The 19,770-nt window shown below is 32.9% G+C and overlaps 1 protein-coding gene across 1 annotated transcript in view; it reads left to right on the forward strand.

Annotated features, from left to right (window-relative positions):
* Window positions 1–7,335: 7,335 nt before the first annotated feature.
* cmpy (crimpy) overlaps window positions 7,336–19,770 on the forward strand; it is a 57,293-nt gene continuing 44,858 nt past the window's right edge. Inside the window, exon 1 of the mRNA XM_076120273.1 lies at window positions 7,336–7,475. The gene's annotated coding sequence lies outside the window, so the exon portion shown is untranslated. The remainder of the gene's footprint in view (window positions 7,476–19,770) is intronic.

A 19,770-nucleotide genomic window follows, 5' to 3' on the forward strand; every position in this document is an offset into this window, starting at 1 on the left:
GTAGTGTTACGTATCAGCCATGTTTTTAAGTCTACGTCGTACCAGCGGATATTGTCTTCACCGCATGAGTGGCATACATCAGGCCCGCCAGGAAATTGTTACCATTTTCCAATACCTCCACTAGATGCCTGCGGAAGAATGTTTTTTAGTCTTACTTTGTTATTCTAGAAAAATCTTTGAGAGATTTTTTTTAGTAAGTAACATGGAAACAGTTATTGATTGGTTTTTGGAGCTTATTATTAGGTAAATGATTTTGGTTATTGTATATACGATGACCAAAATCATTGCGAACTTTTGATATAACTGTGCAATAATTCTTTTTCGTGTCCAAATATTCAATCACCCACTCCAGCTTACTGCAGCGCAATTATATGCAGTCTGTACTGTCGACTATCGAGGGTTTGACATTTAAAATGTACTGCAAATATAGTTCCAAGGGCGCCCCGTGGAAGCTCTGATTAGATTTTCAAACAAAAATTTTCATTTGCTAGCCGGCTATCGATAGACGATAGTAGTAGATAATCACCTCACTGACCATAGTCTTGCGTTCCACTAAAACAGTATTGACTGAAAACGTGAAATAGCTCAATTTGGAAACGGAGATCGAGAGTATTGTCCATAACACAACTAATAAGTTTGACAAGTCACGTCTTAAAATGTCCGAGCGGATATTGTTCACCTTGCGGTGGAGCCATCAGTGTTGGCCAGGAAATTGCCAATGTTGGTACAAGCTCCTTCAAAAAACAACCTCCCGTGCCCTCCCAAAGGAAATGAGTCCAATTTGCGCCGCCACGGATTAGTTTGGACGGTGATGCAATTTTAGATGTGATTACGCGACAAATGTTCACAAAAATATGATGTCTATTTTAAGATTGGATGAGGTCTGTTAATGCGATTGCTGCGAAGGTCAGTTTTGTTTTTGCATATTTAATTTGTGAATGTTTTATGAGATGTAATTCTATGTCTACGTATATAGAGTTAAATGTTTTAGCTGTTGATTCGAATATTTATGGCCCTTAAACTATAAGTTATAGTATCTATAGCTTAATAATTATGTGATGTTATTTTTGGCTAGTTAATTTAATGAAGCTAATCTCTTAGAACTACGACTACTATAAGTAACAACAACGTGACTGTAATAACAAATAAAAAAAACCTCATACCCAAATGAAATGTATGATACTTTGAAAAAGCCGTTATTTAAATATTTAAATCCTTTTGTTTTTATAACTTTTAATACACGAATATTTAACGACCATATTTACAAAATAATTAAGCTCGATGCAGGCAATAATATATCACATAGTGAGCTCAAAGAATGCAATAATGCAGAAATAATTACGGCACGGCCGTCCTTCGAACCTTTATGCGTTCCGACAGCTTATCACAGAACCGACGGGCAAATAAGCTCACAATATAACAATGTAAAGGCAGAACATGCTGATTATTATAATGTAGGTAGTACATACAATATATAAGATATTTTTGACTTCATGTTTGTATTTTTTTGTGGACATTTCGCCACTATCACAATGTTTCCACGACTTTCTTGAATAATATTTGCGTTATAATCACGACTAGGGCTGCCGCTGTGGCGCGGTCGGTAGTGTATCTGACTGCTGATCACTAGATCACTGGTTCGATTTCCAGGTCGAGCAAAGTGCTGTTTTTTATAATTTATTTTGGAATTTGCTAAACGTGACCGGTAAATGACTATGGGCTTGTCCCCTGTGATAACATGGAACTAACTTCACAATACATGGGTGCATTTCAAACACCTTTGCCTAAACTTTCTAATACGACAGGCGTGATATTTGTATGTACATAATAATATGTACGGTTTGTAATTATCCGTATTAAGTATGGATGTAAATTTTACTTATTCCCATCTGGCCTCTTTGCGCTTGTTAAATAGGTGGTGGTAGTCACAGCGGCGTCTACCACCCCGGTGGTCAATGACACTTATTTAAGTTATGTACATATTATTATGTGTATCAGTTTTTGAGATACAATAAAAACAGTCTTTATTCTGTGAGTTTAGGTATAAAATGTATACCTTAGGCTTGTAGGATCTAACAAGGCATTAGTAAACAAACAACATTATGTAAGAAAACCTAATCCATTATTTATTATCTGAAAAATAAAGCTAATATTTTCTATACATATTTACTTTATCCAGATCCTTGTCATATTATATACGACACAATTCGCCAAACAAATTACTTCCAAGCCGATTACGTATCATTATTTTTCTATTTCGTTCCCTAACTAGCTTTCGTTCGTGACTTTACCGCGCTTTTTTCAAGTTAATAAATCAGGATATACGATTTTTCGTGCAAACTTCTACCTTATTTAGGCCCACAAATTTATTCCAAATACAGAAGTGAAATTATCTCTATTATATCGCAGTTAACCGGGGAGCCTGTATGATAAAATGTGTACAAGTGAATGAAGTAAGGTATGTTCGTATCGTACCAAGTGGCGTTCTTTTGTCTCAACCTAACTATATGGGAAAAAAGAGTAATTCTTAGTTTCTTAAAAGTTATTAATACGCAGAAGCGCAAGCTCTAGTTAGTTTATAACCAGTAGACTGGGTGTGAGTTGGCCAAACACCAAAATAAATCATATGTTTCCATTTTTTATCCATAAATTATATTATCGGCAGTATCTATATCAATTTACGTATTTTGTACACCCAAATGCGATGATTCAAATACCCATATACCTTAACAAAATAAACCTTATAGGGGGCCCATTTCGTAGCTTATAAACTAATGTAATATACTAGGGGTGGCGATGTCCCCTAAAAACATATTTTACCCCTTGTTACCTTTTAGAGGTCGGATTTCCATTACTAGACATAAATGGCGTAGGCAGAAAAGCAATATAGAAATTGAAATTCATGTTTCAGAGGGTCTTAGAGCTGATAAGAGGTTTGGGAAGGCTTTATTATGAAACAGAAGTTGTACAAATTAATCTTACATGTTCGTACCGGAGAGGTCAGGTACGTAATATTATGACAAAAAGGTTTGAATGTGGAGTAACTCGCTCTAGAACTTTAAAAGGTGTGTACCTAAAATATATAAAAAGTGAAAATATGTAATTATATGAAATCAGAACGCCGAAAATCCTGTTTTTTCGTTTTGGATAACATTTTATTTAGCGGGATAATGTAATTGTAAAATAATAATAATGACAATTTAATAAATAGCCCATTTAAAATGTTTATAACCTTGTAATAAAAATTATGGTCTTTGTAAAATCCAGGTCATATTACCTCACACAACTCCAATCTGTTATATTAGACATATTCGCGAACCCTTTTCGCACATAAATTTGCTACACTATATAAAATTACCTCTATTTCATAGTTTATCTAACAGAAACTAGAGCCTAATTAAAATCTTACAACAAAAGGTAAAATTGGGCGAAACAGTCTATCATATCTCACACGAGATTCTCTCTTGGGCATAGCTTTTACCAGGTAAAGTTGACCTGTGAAAATATTTGGACGTAGTTGAAAATGTATAGGGTGTGAGAGGTCAAGTTTTTTTGGTGGTCTACTCGATAGGTCTTGTAAGCCAGTAGGGCTTTGGAGATCCAACGATCCCGCGGGGCTCAAGCCGCCGTCAACATAAACAAAATGCTGTTATTGCTTGCTTATCTCGGGGAAAAATATTGGACATTGCTTTCGAGGTTTCATTTTCATTTATCGACATAGCTATGGTCATGTACACGTGTAAGAAATAGTGTTATGTGTATTGTAAATGAAAGGCTTTAGCGAATCCATTTTGAGAAAGGTTAAATACGTGTATTTACATTTTAGCGAAATATGATAATGGATTCTAAGAAAGTATGGAGTGGCAAGAGAAACTGCGCTGATTGATGAAGTAATTTGGTTTTGTAAATCAAAATATTCGCTGGGTGTTCGACTATCGGCTAGTTTTCATAACTTATTAACTTAATAATGATAGGCTTATTATAAAAGGGATTATGAGAGCATGTGAAAAAATACTAATGTCCTATAATCAAGTTAATAAATTCATAAATAAATTGAAATTTCCTGGAAAACAAAAAGCAACGTACTTTCAATATTTTTGCTATATATCCAAATACACAGCCTTTTAGCAGTATTACTTTACGTAAGAAGAACAGGCGCTTTGTGCGAAACTGATATTCAGCTTCCAGTCAGACTAAAACACGACTTCAATACACTTAATAATAGAAGGGTCTGAAAAGAACCAAGATCAATTTTATACAACGTAGGTACCTTGAGTAAGGAATGGTAGAGCAATGTTGTTTAGAAGTGACCTGCTTTCAAAACCGTTGTAGGAATTCCTTTTAATTTCTATTCCAATGAATTTTCTAAAACCTAAATAAACGTTAAAATTTTAACCTTCTCTTTTTAGCAAAAAAGAAAAATGTTTAGAAAAGTTTTATGTACATCGAGGAGAGTAAATGAAATATTTTTAATAAGTTTCCAGTGAAAAGGCACCGTAAGTAAGTTTTCTTGTTCCCTCTGACGACGTAGAAGCATTGCAAAAACTAGGAACCCGACTCCTTGTAAAGCCTCGAGCACACTCAGAAGCTATTCAACGCCCGACTTATTAGTTCACTGTATAAAACTCAATCTTGCCTCCGTTCTCAAGACAATCTTCTTCAAATGTGATAGTAAATCCATTCCAATTTTCGTTGAAGCGATAAATAAATACAAACCTTTTTCATGAACAAAATAGAATAACTTATTTGAGAAAAAGATGTTGGCGAAGTTGCCCAATTTTGTCCGAACTGGCTAATACCCTCAATGTAGCGACGCCTTAATATCGGGAAGAAAATTAAATTATCTACGAAATACGTTTTCCGTGGACTTTTCAGGCGTGTTTTCTTTATATTTGATGGAAGTTGCACGAAGAAGAAAATCGATAATGGACGGTGGGGCTAACGCCTTTTCCTCCTTGATTTAATGCAATGAATTTGTTGGGATGTTTCTCGTTTCAATTATATTAGTACTGTCAGCTAGTGGTGAAAATCGTCGCCTTTTATTTTATTGGCTGGAAAATACGACTTCGGTGAGTTCGAAGTACAAAATTACTGAAGATGTACAGTTTTGTTAATTTTACAAAGATACGAAAGATGTTTAGATTTCACGTAAAATACATCTAATTTATTTGAAGTTTAATGATGTTCTATATAATAACTAACATAAGATAAAAGAAACTGAAGCTTAACTGCAGTGTGATAAAAAATGATTTTGTTTAAGCGCAAAATAATCAGCAATTTAATGAAAATTTTAATACAGCACGATATCAATTTGTTAATGTATTTTATCGGGTCAGCAGACAATTTGACCTCGATCACAATAAGGGTCAATGGCCATATAATTATGCATTCAACTCAACTGTGCTCTTGGCTTGCATAATAAATTTAATGAAAATTTAGGTGCATATCAATAGACTATTTTTATGTATTTTGTATTACTTTATGTATCAGTAGCTCGATTCTTTACAATCGGTACGAGTATCGACAGTTTGACATTAAAATGTACGGCAAATATAGTTCCTACGGCACTCACTAGAAGCGCTGGACAGATATTGATACAAGATTTCTCGATAGCTAGAAGGCTGTCTATAATCGCGCTTCAGACTAATAACACTGTCCCACTGGTGGGCAACGGGCAAGAGTCTCCTCCAAAACCATGAAGGAACCTTAAAAACATATATGTATGAATTTAATCTGTAAAACTGACCCTTTGTGTCTTTTATTGGTCAAATCTTCCTCCTTTAACTTTTATAGCACTTTATAAAACAGAAAAATTGTAAAGACTTTAAATAACAGCAAAAAGTTGAAATCATGACGATAGAGACGCATTCCAGGAATAAAATTCCATTACTTTCTTAACCTGAAGTCGTATTATTAAGGCTCCCTTCAATTTCAGTTGCTTTCTACTTCACTTCATCGACTTCAGTCATGTTCATGCACTTACTAGGAAATAACTGAAAAACGACGCTGTTGTTTTGCTTTAAATTATTTTAAAATAGTGATTTTTCATGCTTCAATGCATCTTAAAATACTTTATTATATTCGCTGACCCAAAATAATTTACGTCCTTTTTTATTGGTTTTCAGTGCAATGCGACATTAAATTTTATGAACAAGATTATATTTTTATCTTTTATTATAAATTATATTATATTACACTAATCACAGGCACATAGTTATCTCATTCCGTAGTGCTTATTTTTAGGAAATTTAAACACAAAAACAGACGTAACACAATCAGTATCATTAAAAAAAATCTAATACCCAATCGCCTTGCACACCCCTTGCTGCACGCCAACTGTTATTTCGTGTTTAATAAATTAAAACTGGCATACCAAATCATTATTATTATTCGCGTCACAATTCCACACAATAATACAATAAACTTTAACAAATTAATTAGCATCAATTTTCTATCGTTTCCATTGTGCAGTCGACAATGATGACGTCACAATGTGTCAAGATCTGATGAAAACGCTCTTTGCTTTTATAAGTTTTTTTGAAAGTCAAAAGTGATCAGGGTATTTTTTCTCAGTCTTTATTGAGGAAGTGGATTCCGGGAAGTATTGGAAATGTACAAAAGATAATTACCTTATTCTCGTAATTTGCTTTGTAATATGAAGCAATTTTAAATAAGCCGGAATTTAAAAATGTTATCCCAAATTCAAGGTAACTGGTGTTTGTCGTAAATGTATAAACTCCACGAGATCCACGTGCGAAACGATTTTCGAAAAACGTGTATGGACACCTGTTTACTTCATAATATATAGTGTCAAGTGTTCATAATACAATATGAAAGAAAACAAAACTACACACACTTTAGTATGAAGTAAAAAAAACTCAACAGTCTCATATTCGACAAATACTAAAAAGTTATGGCGCCGCCACTACAACATTACTACGAGAAATTGCTATGCGGTTACGGCGCTACGAAGCCTCTACGAGCTACGAAAAAAAAGGTCCACTCGTTCGTGAAATGCGAATACGTAGCGTTACTTTCAAATATTCCTACCTAAAAAGTAACAATGAAAATTCCGACTGATTTATTAAAGTAACCTCACTGTAGATATTCTGAGGTCGAATGTTGAAAACACGTAGACCCGCATAGCGGAAATTTTGCTCACCAAACGGCGGTCCCCACTTTGCGTGTATACTGTATGTATAATAAGACCGAGTAAATGACAATTTGAATTTCAAAAGTAGGTAGATAAGTTAAGCTCCGCGTGACTTGCGCATTTCACACCGGTCTTCGCGAGCTTGCCGGCGTTGACGTTGACGTGTGTTCAGTATCCTCCGTTGCGCCGTGGGGGGCGGTCGTGCTGCTCCGGAAATTTACGAGCCTGACGTGTTAGTTCGACCGTTCATTATATAACCGAGTGCTGTTTGTTTTGTGAGCCGACCCTGTTGTGAACTACGGATGTATTGAACTTTACAAAGGTAATTTTCTTGAATTTATTTCGTTTGAATAATTGATGAGAAAATTGTTTAAATAATTTTGCTTATAAATAATTATTATATTAAAAGTTTTGTAAAAAATTAAATGTTTTGTACGTGGTTTGGTCGGTGTTTCGTCGTTTAAGTGAGTGTGTATACAGTTATAAGTTGGTAGGTGGGGTTTAAAGCTCTCGTAAATAATGCAGGGATCCTTTCCGCCCGTAAACCTTGTGTCCAGGGACGATGACGTGTTGCAGTACATATAAACGTTTATCTTGTGAGTGTTGTGCCTGAATATATAAATGAAATACTGAGTTTTTGACTTACTTTATTCAGTATTAAAAATAAATTTCAGTTTATTCAAAATAATCCACATGATCTTAGATATTTATATGCTTTGCAAGAACGTGCTTGAATTTGTGGTGGTGCTGAATAATGTCTGAGATACGTAATTATTACTTAGACCCTATTTTAGGTAAATAAAACTCTTCTAAAAATATGAAATAAAATTAAAAAAAAAACTAAATATTTGCGAAAAACTAAAAAAAACAGCGCTTTGTAGCAATATTTTAGGTTTAAGTATATTTTTTAGAACATCAGAAATCTTAGAGTAAATTTTAATAAAATAAATCGTTTAGTAAAAGTCCATTTACCGTGTTGTGCGTCTGGACATCTGTCTTACGCCGTCGGTGTCACGAAAACAGATTTTCTTCAAATCCGGTGCGCTATCGAATAGAACGAATCCAATAATATTTACATTTCCCCCGGCACGGGAGTGACTTAGTAATGTTGCCCAAATAGAAAAACTCCCAACATTTTATTTATTGACAATAAAATACACACAAATATTCCAATCTATTCTTTTTGTTGTATATTCAAATTTCAAATATTCGCCTCTCTTGGGAACATAATCGTGAAATTTCATATTTTTCTTTTATTCTACTTCGCGTTTCTTTTTATTTGATGTTTGGAAATAGGTTACGATTGTCACTTCTGTGAGTTTCTTGTTTGAAAGTAAAAATAGGCATATCTTCCAATTGTTTGGGACAGTAGGTATTGTATATTATTATTATACAATCTATATTTATTGGAGACAGTTCTTTTATTGTCTGGCGTCTATGCTATTATGAAACTGGTAGTTCTTCGTTCAAATTAGACTTTTATTAGAGCGCCCATACGAATATTAGATTGTAATAGAAAGACTCGATATTTTATTACCTGCTTTTAATAAGTAAACGACTAAGTTTCTTTCAAATGCTTAAGTTAGTAATTACAAAATTTTTGTAAGAGCCAACTATACGCGAGGAATCATTTCTACAGATATTTTAATGAAATTCTTTAAAATTAAGAGTATATAAATATAATATGCAGGAAGAATCTGCACTAAATAGAAATACCAACCATTTACGTATTACTGATTCATGGTCCTAAGCTCACTAAAATTATACGTTTGCGACTGTACTACTATAGAATCTGATGGTGAATAATACATAACCATACTCTATGTAATATTTAGCTTCTCTCTACCTTAAACTCATGCCTTATATTATATATGTACATACATGTCTATATTCCACAAATGGAACACATTGAAAAGTCTTCACACTCAAACATGGTACCAACAGACAATGCTACGCCGACAAATAAGTATGAATATTACGAAAATAAAGAATATATTCCGAGTTGTACAGTCACGAGCAGAAATAGGTATGCCTGTCATATTTCCAATCACATTGTTGTCTATAAAATATAAGAAATAATTGTCATTAATTATAGAAGACTACTAAAGTATACCCGTCATTTTGATGAATACAGACGCATCAGAAAGGCGGGTATACAATAGTATAGTATATGGGTATAGTTTTTTTGAATTACTATTATTTCGGATGCATACAGACCCCATCAAAATGGCGAATATACTTTGAAGATTGTTCTTAATATCGCAGTTCGTTGGCTTAAAAATAATTTGACAGTCACAGGCAATTTAAGACGACAATTAGATTGCCGTTTTCCGTCTTAACAATAGCTTTGAAGATGTGTATGTATGCTACTTTTTGCTAGTGACTGTACTTTTTTTCTCAAATTAATATTCTAGCGACATACAAAATTGTATTTTATAGAGCATACATTTGTAAAGTTCAAATTACTCGACGATGTGTTTAAGTCACGTCTCGAACTCCCGTTACGAACGTTTTTATTGTTATGTAAAGTTCATATTTCATTGTTGCGTGTGAAATGTGAAAATCAATGATGCTGAAAAGTGTTAAGAATTTGTCATTTTTGTTTCACTGTTTCCAAGTCAATTTTCGATGTAGGTACTATAAAGCTTTAGTCAAAAATAGGCATAATGTGAAAGTGTGATGAAATCGTGGAAAACTAATCGACTGAATGGGTTTTAAAAGTGATTACTTGTTCGGTTTTCTGATCGCTGAAATCTTCGGCTAATGGATAGTGCTGCTACGATTGCGTTAAGCATTGTGGTACTACCAATTTGATGTTAAGTTGTATTAGTATGCTGCGTGGAATAGTGTTCTTAGAGCCAGTTTCACAGTTTATATGAATATGTGTCAAGTAACCTATTTTTTAAATAAAGTGACCGTTAGCTAGAAATGAAAACCACTGTCACAATTTCATCTGATATAGATATTTAGAGGTAGTGAAACAGTGCCTGAGTTTGCTATCGTAAATTGTGATTGTAGATACGTGTTAGTTCTTAGTTTGAGTGAATCATTTAACATTTTTGTTTAAAGTGCAATATGGTTTTTGATAATTTTACGTAAAACGATACTAAATGAATGTTTTATTAAAAATAAAAATATTTCATTAATAAAATAATAATTTGATGATCTTTTTGGACCCGATCGAGGCTAGGAAAAAACCATTATACTTTCTCCTTTTTTAAGCCGGTTAATTATGCATAATCGGTGACATATTAACATTATATCTGTACTTTAATATGATAACTTAAAACTGTATATTCCCAGTGAAATCAACTCAAAAGTCACAGTAGATGAAATAACAAAGTTATTTGAATAATCTAATTCATAACAGCGCGCGAGTATGACGCGTATTGATCTTGAATTCCAACGAAATGTATTTTCCAGTTTCAAACACTGAGGCAGTACTTGAAATGTGATTTGATAACATATACTTGAAATTATTGAGCTGAGTTAGACTAATATTAGCGTAATACATAGCAATGATAGTTAAGTACAATTAAGCATTCGCTTTCTTGGCATTTGATCTTTGGTGTTAGCTGAGCTAAGGTTCTAAACCTAGCCAATGTCTTTAAAAATTGATAATGGAAAAGATTTTTTTCTTGGTATTTTTATCAGTTAAGGAAAATATCGTAAGGAAAAAACGTATGTCTGATAATAAAGTATTTAGACGGTAATTAAAGGAATGTAAAGTCCCGACTGGCATGGTTAGATTAGTGGACTCAAGGCTTTGCTATTCTCTTACTTCATAAAGAGTTATACCTAGCAGTGAGACATGGTGTTGGCTATCTACAAAAGCCATTACTTAATATTGATGTTCACTTAAAATTATACCTTCACCTTTAATAATACGATTTATTTTTATAAATAGTTTGTAGTGATCTCCTAACGATTAATGTACAAACTCATTTCACATCATTGCACGTCGTTGCACGTCGAGTTTACTCAGAATTTAATTAAACATAGCTTGTTTATCTAACGTCAACTATCTAAAACGCTTTTCATTTATGCGTCTAACCTAACTAGGAATAGTTTTTCTATTAGAGTATCAAATAGTAATGGGAAAATTAATAGAAATAAGTGTATAAATTTGGATAAAATTATATCATATAATATTTTTCGTTCACATTTGCGTTGTTTGAAGTAAAAATCTTTATCCGCACCTACACAATAACAAATAAGAATGTATACTACAATATTAGTTTAATTGCCGTAATGTAAATTACGGCAATTAAACTAATTTTTAAACTTAAGAATTATTCACTCTTGTTATTATCTGTATTACTATAAACTTACGTTATAATTTGTTCAACTGTTATAGCATTAGGTAAAATACTCACTCGTTCACTTACCTATTTTTTAAATTTTCGCTACTGTACCTCGATTCTGTACATTCGATACTAACGTCACGCTATCGAATACCATACATTCCTATCGAGCTACTCGTTAGGAAACTGGCAGCAATCCGGCAGAGAATCGCGAGCTATCGAGTATCGAAAACTTGACATTTAAAGTGAGAAAAAGATTCGTTCTGAAAATTTGTTCTTTAAATAAAATTTTATTGGTAATAATTGTGTATAAACTAATTTTAAATATATTATATAGTGGATAAAAAATAATCATGAAAGGTATAATATCTCATAAATAATAATTATAGTCTACTTTAAACGGTATTAGTAAAAATAAATCAATAATATAAAAATATCATAGTTAATGTTGTTCAACGAAACATTATCAACACAAAAAAAGAATCAGCGTCTTTTTTTTTCTTCGTTGAAGCAGGCAAAGGAGACAATACCTTTTCAGCCTTGTTGGCCTCGTCTTCCTAAAATTATCTAATATAGAATATTTAAATAATTTATGAAAATTAAAAATGGAAAGAATTATTATTTTATTTCGAAATTCGAATTTCGAATTGCAGATAAGTGCGCTCCAGCAAAAAAAAAATATTTAATTTTATTTTATTTTAATGTTTGATGGAAAATGGCGCCATTGAAGAACATAGTACTTGCAAAAATCCGCTGGGGGCGCTGATCAATTTTTCATACAAAATTTTTCGATAACGAGTCGATAGTCGATACTCGATAGATGTACAGAATCGCGGTACTGTTCTATTATATTAATAGAATCTCATAGTTTCACAAAGACATAGACATAGACATAGACATAGTAAATCTCTATAAAATAGTAAATATACTTGCCCACACGTAACTAATCTGGTTACAAGTAACGCGGGCTCTTATTGGCTTGATTGAGGCCTATAATGATAATAATACATTTAACTAGCCGACAGCCGCGAGGTAATATATTGGTAATATTGGATTACCCGCCTTGATTGCATTACTGTAAGCGGAATACAGATACAATTATAATGGCCACTTAGTGACGTCATGATGTAATAGTTTTAAGCCCGGTTTAAGTGGTAATATTGATTTGTTAAAGTTCTAGCAGACTACTGTCCATAACATTTTGATGTGTAATTTTGTTTTCTTTTAAAAATCAATCCACTTATTAGTACTGCATTGTGTGTAAATGGCTAATAAAGGTGAGTTAATTACTTTTTAATTGTATGTTTTTCGAGATTTTTGGTCACCAAAATAATAATGTACCAAAACTAGAGTCATGTAAAAAAAAATTGAAATACTAGGGGCTTTAATTAAACACATTCTGTTCTATTGATGTATGTACGTTTTATTCAGAAATAGTAAAGGATTTTTCACTCTACTTTTGCTACTTGTCGTAGAAAACGAACATCAGACCGCTTTATCATTACATCCTTCGATAAATTTATATTCCAAGGTTATTCAATTCGTAATTATATTTTGACAGCAAAAATGACAATGAATTCTTCGTAAATTCAAGAACCGTTCCCCATTTCACGCTAAGCATACTTACTCAGATATACCTTCATTACATTACTGAAAATATATTTGATCCAAGCGCCGAGGGAAAGAGATGTGAAATGATTTTGACGTGCAAATTGAATTATATCCTCATTTGGTTGAGTGCCTCCCCTATGCTGTTTTGCATGCCATGAATGTGTAATCGCCGTTATAATACCAAATAATTGTATGAAATATTAAAGGAATTCTGAATTAAGACTCGAATATTCAATTTACACGGCTATATCTTTTCTGCAATTAAATTTGTTAATTGTTGAGTCATTATTTTGTGTAAGAAATCATTACGCCTAGGCAATTATGCATAAAACGACACGTTCCTCAAGCTAATATGTTATTTTCAACATTACTGTATAGAGTATCGGCTACAAGGCAAACATGAAAATTATTCATCAAAGAAAGATTTACCCTGGAAAACATATTTTTTTCAATGAGACGAATCACTTTTTGAAGTCATATTACCACCAGCCAATAATTCCAGCTCATTACCGTCCATACAACGCGCAGAGTATAACCAGGCAACGCGGCGCAAAGGAGGTCTATTTTGCTACGTTCTCTCGTACAGCGATGACGCAACACACTTTATTGAATCAAAAATCAGAGCACATTGTAAAATAACAGCATCCTTTCAATACACGTTTAATACAGATGCATTTACATGCAGAAGGGCGGCAGATGGTAATGCCAACATTTGCATATTTTAATATTAACATGAAAGGTTGCCAACATCCCGCTTTTCCAAATTACGTATTTGGCATATTTGAAATATTCAACGGCCGGCAGAGGGCGTGTTGTAGCCGTTTTTAACCGCACCAAAATAAAGATAACATTTTGTTTTACTTGCTGTTAATTTTTAGAGGGTATTTAGATGATAAAGAGGGAATAAGCCTGTCTCGGTGGGAGAATTGACGGTTCTATATTTAACAAAGTGGTTCAATTTACAAAAAAATATGGCTTTGATTCTCACAAAGGCAGATATTTTAATATTTCACAATCAGGTAAAATTGGTTTGGCTTTAAATGCTTTGTCATTGGTCACTCTGGAATTGCAGTTCGGTATGCTGCATACTGAACTTCACTGATTATTATTTATTTTATTGATCTTATAACAAAGATATTTACTTACGTTATGTTACTAGACAAATCAAAAGCTCCTCATATTATCTGTTTAAATATTTATACTTTTAGTACAGGCGTGACCTTACAACAAAAAAGTGGTTACAAATCAAATCATAGGCTCCCTATATGTTCTGTTCAAAGACCTTTGGATTTAGGTATCTTCGGATATTCTGTTACAAAAATGTCAGTAGCACCGTAGAGGTCGGTATAAGGCTCGCCCACTGCTGCTTGTTTCCCCGAAGGTATAAGCATAGTTTTCTGACTCCCACATGTTGTCAAATATGTTTCCAGTCTCCAGTAATAGGGAGGTTAGTTTATTGCCATTTTACTTGTTGTTACAGTGTAATGATTACGTGTATTGGAAAATAAAATATATTGATGTCACGCTACTGGATCATTGAGATACATAACGCTGTCCAAGTGTGAGTTAGGGACATTGTGCATTGTTTTAAAAATTGTGACTATATTTGTAATTTTGACAATGTTACTGTTATCTTTAAAACGATTATATTACATGGCACAATTTTACTATTTTTTACAAGTAAAAAGACCCTAGGCATTTTACACACATTAATTATTCATTACCACATTACCACGAATAGATTTTTTTAATAAAATAACCACGTTTTTGTGAAATGTTTGGTACATAAATAGTAACTCCGTTAATGACGTAACACACAAGCTATCAAACTGAAACTAGTTTCACTTAAAACTTTCATTTGAGTTAAGGAACTATTTGGAGAACAGAAATAGGCTAGTTTTGTGTTACGAGCGATCATTTATTATTTAAGACGTTAATGAACTTAAAACGTAACTAAGTTTCTGGTTAAGTTGGTTAAGTAAAGAACTAAAACACTCTCAGTGGTTCGGATTTATTTGTTAAGATTCTATATTAAGAAGTGAAGACCAAAAAAGTTCAATTAAACCAAAAAGAAATGAATTTTATTACGCTTTCTTTTGTCGAAGCCATCCTGCGTAGCAGATCCGATATCACCTACGCTATCGTAGCATTCGTAGCAACATGTCAGCTACTTCGTAGCAAATATACATTTTACTACTTACTTATTTAGTACATTGCAATATGATTTTTATTTGATATCTTCACATAAAAATATGACACGAGACATTTTGACGTAAAAACCGATTATTAAACGAAACCCATTAGCTTTTTACTACACACAATTTATTATTAAAAATATTTTAAACGTGAAATTTTCGTCTTAAAATAATGGTAAAGGATTTTAAAGACATTTTCTTTTGTTTAAGATTTAATGTTCAGTATAAATATATGGGTTCGTTGCATTGTGTTAAGATGTTAATCTTTAGAAACACTAGACGTAGGCCCGTTTTCATTAACTCATGCCCAAAATGTATCTCAAACTAAATCAAGTCTTTCTCAAAAGTGGACTTTTATACGTTTATTAAAACAGGCTCTATATACTTATCGAGATTTTGAGCTCATTATTTAACTAAATCTATTATATTTCTTTACTTTATGTGTGCGATAACTAACATGAGTTCAAAGGTAAAGGTTAATGCGTTATTTCTTTTGTTTTATGACCTATAATCATGGAATTGTATGGCACGATTTCTTTTTCTGTGGTATGCTGAGAGTAGGTAAAGTATTTGGCAGTTTTTTTGTTTGTAATTGTTTAAGGGTAGGTTAATGCCCAAGTTGTGACTCAAGTATATGGCAAGTCATTTTATAGAAAACATTTCTACAATAAACTTAATAATTTTGTATTAGTAGAGCTTGAGTAACACACACAATTAAATTAAACCATACAAGGTGGTAACATTCCATACTTTATGTCCTATTGTTTATATATTGTAGTTGGTGATAAGTATGGAACAGACAACGAGGAACAGATACTACAAATTATAATAACTATATTTTGATTTACTACAACAAAGCCAAGGATATTTAAAAATATTTAATTTTCTGCAGTCACTAATTCTCAATTATAAACCAGTAAAAGGATAGCGCTAACAAGTAAAAATAAAACTGCCGCCATGACAGTACTAATTGTGTCACAAACCCCATCATTAATATTAAACTTATTCATTATTTATCACACACATAAAATGTAACTGTTAATTAAATTCTCGACTGTGTCCGTCCAATTGTTTTGTAAATAAGGCTCGTGTGATACCGCTCACGTAGCGTCCGGTTCCGTACATAATATGTGGAACAAATATTCTTAATTATTTTGTTAAAATAATATTGAAATGAAACATGAAATACAAAATTTAGTGCTCTTAAATATTTTTTTGTTTTACCTACGATAAAACATATCATTTAAGTGTGTAGTAAGGTATAATAAGATATTAGTTTGTTTGTTTTCGAGATAATGCGTCATTTGATGCTGCATTACCATTTTATTATTAGTTTTACTTAAGCAATACAGTCATACTTAATAATATATGAACAAATAAGAGTCTAGTTGCTTATTACATATCAATACTTAAATTGCCTAGTTTTTCGAAAACTAAACTGCCGAGTTAAATTTGAAGAAATTTAAGGCGGAGGCAGATAAATATTTTTGTTTTAAACTAGCCCCCGAAACTCTGTATTTAATTTATCCCAATTAGACGCGGGTGGAGCCGCGCGCGTTATGTAGTTATTAATATGTTGAGTAAATAACAGTATTGAAATAAATCACTCATTTTATATCATAATTAACCACCCACAGTTTTTATTAAATTAGTCGACTGGCAAGCGTAATTTAATAACAACTCATTACTAATGCGTGGTTTTATATCGAGTTCTCATTTTGATATTTATACTTAAAATCAGTTTGTGTTTTGTGATAGTTATTATATGTATTGATTACGTTTAAAACATTTATATCAATAGCGCGTTTCTGTATCGGTATTGTCGAGAATCGAAATTTTGACATTTAGAATGTACTGCCAAAGTATTTCATACGACACCCGTCAGAGGCGCTGAACCGATTTTTATACAAAATTTTTCGATGACAGGTCGGTTGTCGGTAGTCGTTAGTAGTAGAGATTCGAGGTACAAGTTACCAGATTTTACGTGGTAGGTGTTATTCTTCTTCTTCTGTCGTGTTAACGACTGTTGTTTGTATAATTGGCGACGTCTGCATTTTCTAATGCCAAGTTAAGGTAGGGATAAGTAACTAAAAATAATCATCATTTTACGGTATCTTATAATTTATTGCTTCGCCATGTTTTACACGAATCGAATTAACGGTTTTACAGTAATAGAAGAGTAAACAAACACATTCTCATCTACAATTACGAAGTGGCAAATATAAAACAAAAGAATATCTATCTTAAAGTGTGGTTTCAAAAGAATATAAGACGGCAACAAAGTCACTTTGTGTAGTGATAAGTTTTACTCTCTCACCTTGTTTCAAAGGTCAAAATAATAGTTTCACACCAAAAATGTGATACCAATCTCCAGACACATACCTAAAACAAGTTTGGTAGTAAAACACTTTCATCTGACCTATTCTTGATTGATTTCAGCAAAGTTTCTACGGAATTTCTCTTCCTTTTAGCCCATGTGGTTGAAACAAAGTGAGAAACTAACAAACTAAGTACATTCATGATTAATAAATCACTCCTACGAACAATGAAATAAAACATAAGTTCTTGATCACGAGAGATTGAATGTCTAAAAATATCTTTGTACAGAGAAGTTTGTGGGTTCTTGTTTGACTTGCCCTCATAGCCAGTTGCTCTCCTCACCATTCAATAAACGATCAGTGGGTTAAGCAACCCTTTGCGCGGTCATTACATAGATGGGTGACCGCATAATGGTATTTAACTCTAGGCGTTTCTTTGCTTCGGAGGGCACGTAAAAATAAGGTTCCGGTTGTTGTCTACTAAGATAAATCGTTATGCCATAGCTTTTCGGGCGGCTTAAACAATTTTGACACTAGGTTGATTATTAACCATACGATAAAATAGTAAAAATACACATATTAAATATTAGAATATATATACTTGACTTCAATCTGAGCAACGTTTTTGTTCTATGTTTAAGTAAAGACAAAAGTTTCCAAGTCATTTGCGGTTTCCATCAAACTATATTTTTTATACAAACTTTTTAAGATTTGCTTTATTTGTCACTTTTTCTTGAGCAACTTTTTCAAACTCGGTAAGTTTGTCGGTTAAAGATTTTTGAGAACTACGCTAGGGACTATTTTTTATAGAATTTTCTGGTCTACCAATTAAACGCAGTATATTATAATGTATAAAAATTAATAACCTAACCTGTAATCGCTCTTCTCCATTCTAAGACGTGATTTTCATTTTTTATTTTACGCTTTAGAAATATGCCTTAAGTTTTTATGCAGCTTTTTGTTTGAAAATTCCACAAAACATTATAAATGTAATGTAATTTAAATACTATATTTCATCAGAAGTTTAAATTTAAGGTCGGAGGTAACTAATTTTTGCGGTCAAGTCACATGACCCGCAGAAAATGACCGGCCTCAAAAACGTAATTTATAGTCCAAACCACGTTTCATTTAAATTATTACTTTTGCAATAAGTATTTAGCTTAAAACGTGTATTTGCATTTTTTCTAAACCTCATTAATCCTGTAGGTAAAAGTTAGAACAAAAACTGCACGAATAAAAAAGGTGAACAAAGCGGCTATTAACTTTATAATACCATTATAATGGACTAAATGCCAGTATAAAAAGGAGTATTATAAAAGCATTTGTTATTTGTAGAGTTAATAGATTTTTTCACTATTTCAATAAGTATGTCGCTAGAAAAGAGCACTTGGTTGGACCACGGGTGCAATATATGAACTAAGGTGATGTATATAAGATAATGTGATAAACTTAGATAAATGAGCCTAGTAGGCCTAGTAGTAGCCTAGATAGGAGAGGAGGTCGTTTAACTAAAAGGAAAGACGCCGTCGTTGTAACATTTTTATCACGTGCACTTTTCGCCTACATCTTGTTGTCATATTCAGATGCTCAAAGATAGACCTTTTTTCCAAACTATGTTGGAGTCGGTTTCCAGTGTCACCGGATGCAGCTGGATACTAGTGTTTTACATGGAGCGACTGTCTATCTGACCTCCACAAACCAGTTACCTGGTATATAACACGACACCCGTCGGTAAGACTGGTTGTCAGACTTTCAAGCTTCTGACTACTGTTAACGACTGTCAAAGATCTTCGAGAATGATGCTCAGAGATAAGTAAAATACAATTATAACAATGGAACGTGAATTATAATACGTCAATATAAATACAATGTACATACGTTTCTATTATAGTTTCTATAGACATCACATTCTTTCGTACAAACTATAGAAGAACACGTCAATCGGCCTACAATCTAGGACGTCCGATAGTCAAACGTCATTCACTACTCAAACATCAATTCCCGTCAGAATTACAAAAGGTCTCTCAGATCACAGGGAACCCTAAAAATGCTACCAAACGAGTTAGGGGTGTGCTTTATAGACAGAATTCCAATCAGGGCCGCACCTCGTCCGTTGAAAGTTTAACGAACTCGAAATGTAATCTGATTTGTATACAGCTTTATTTTGTGCCGGCTGATGAAAAAGGAAA

Source organism: Anticarsia gemmatalis, chromosome 11 (genome assembly GCF_050436995.1).
Source record: "Anticarsia gemmatalis isolate Benzon Research Colony breed Stoneville strain chromosome 11, ilAntGemm2 primary, whole genome shotgun sequence".
Lineage (NCBI taxonomy): Eukaryota > Metazoa > Arthropoda > Insecta > Lepidoptera > Erebidae > Anticarsia > Anticarsia gemmatalis.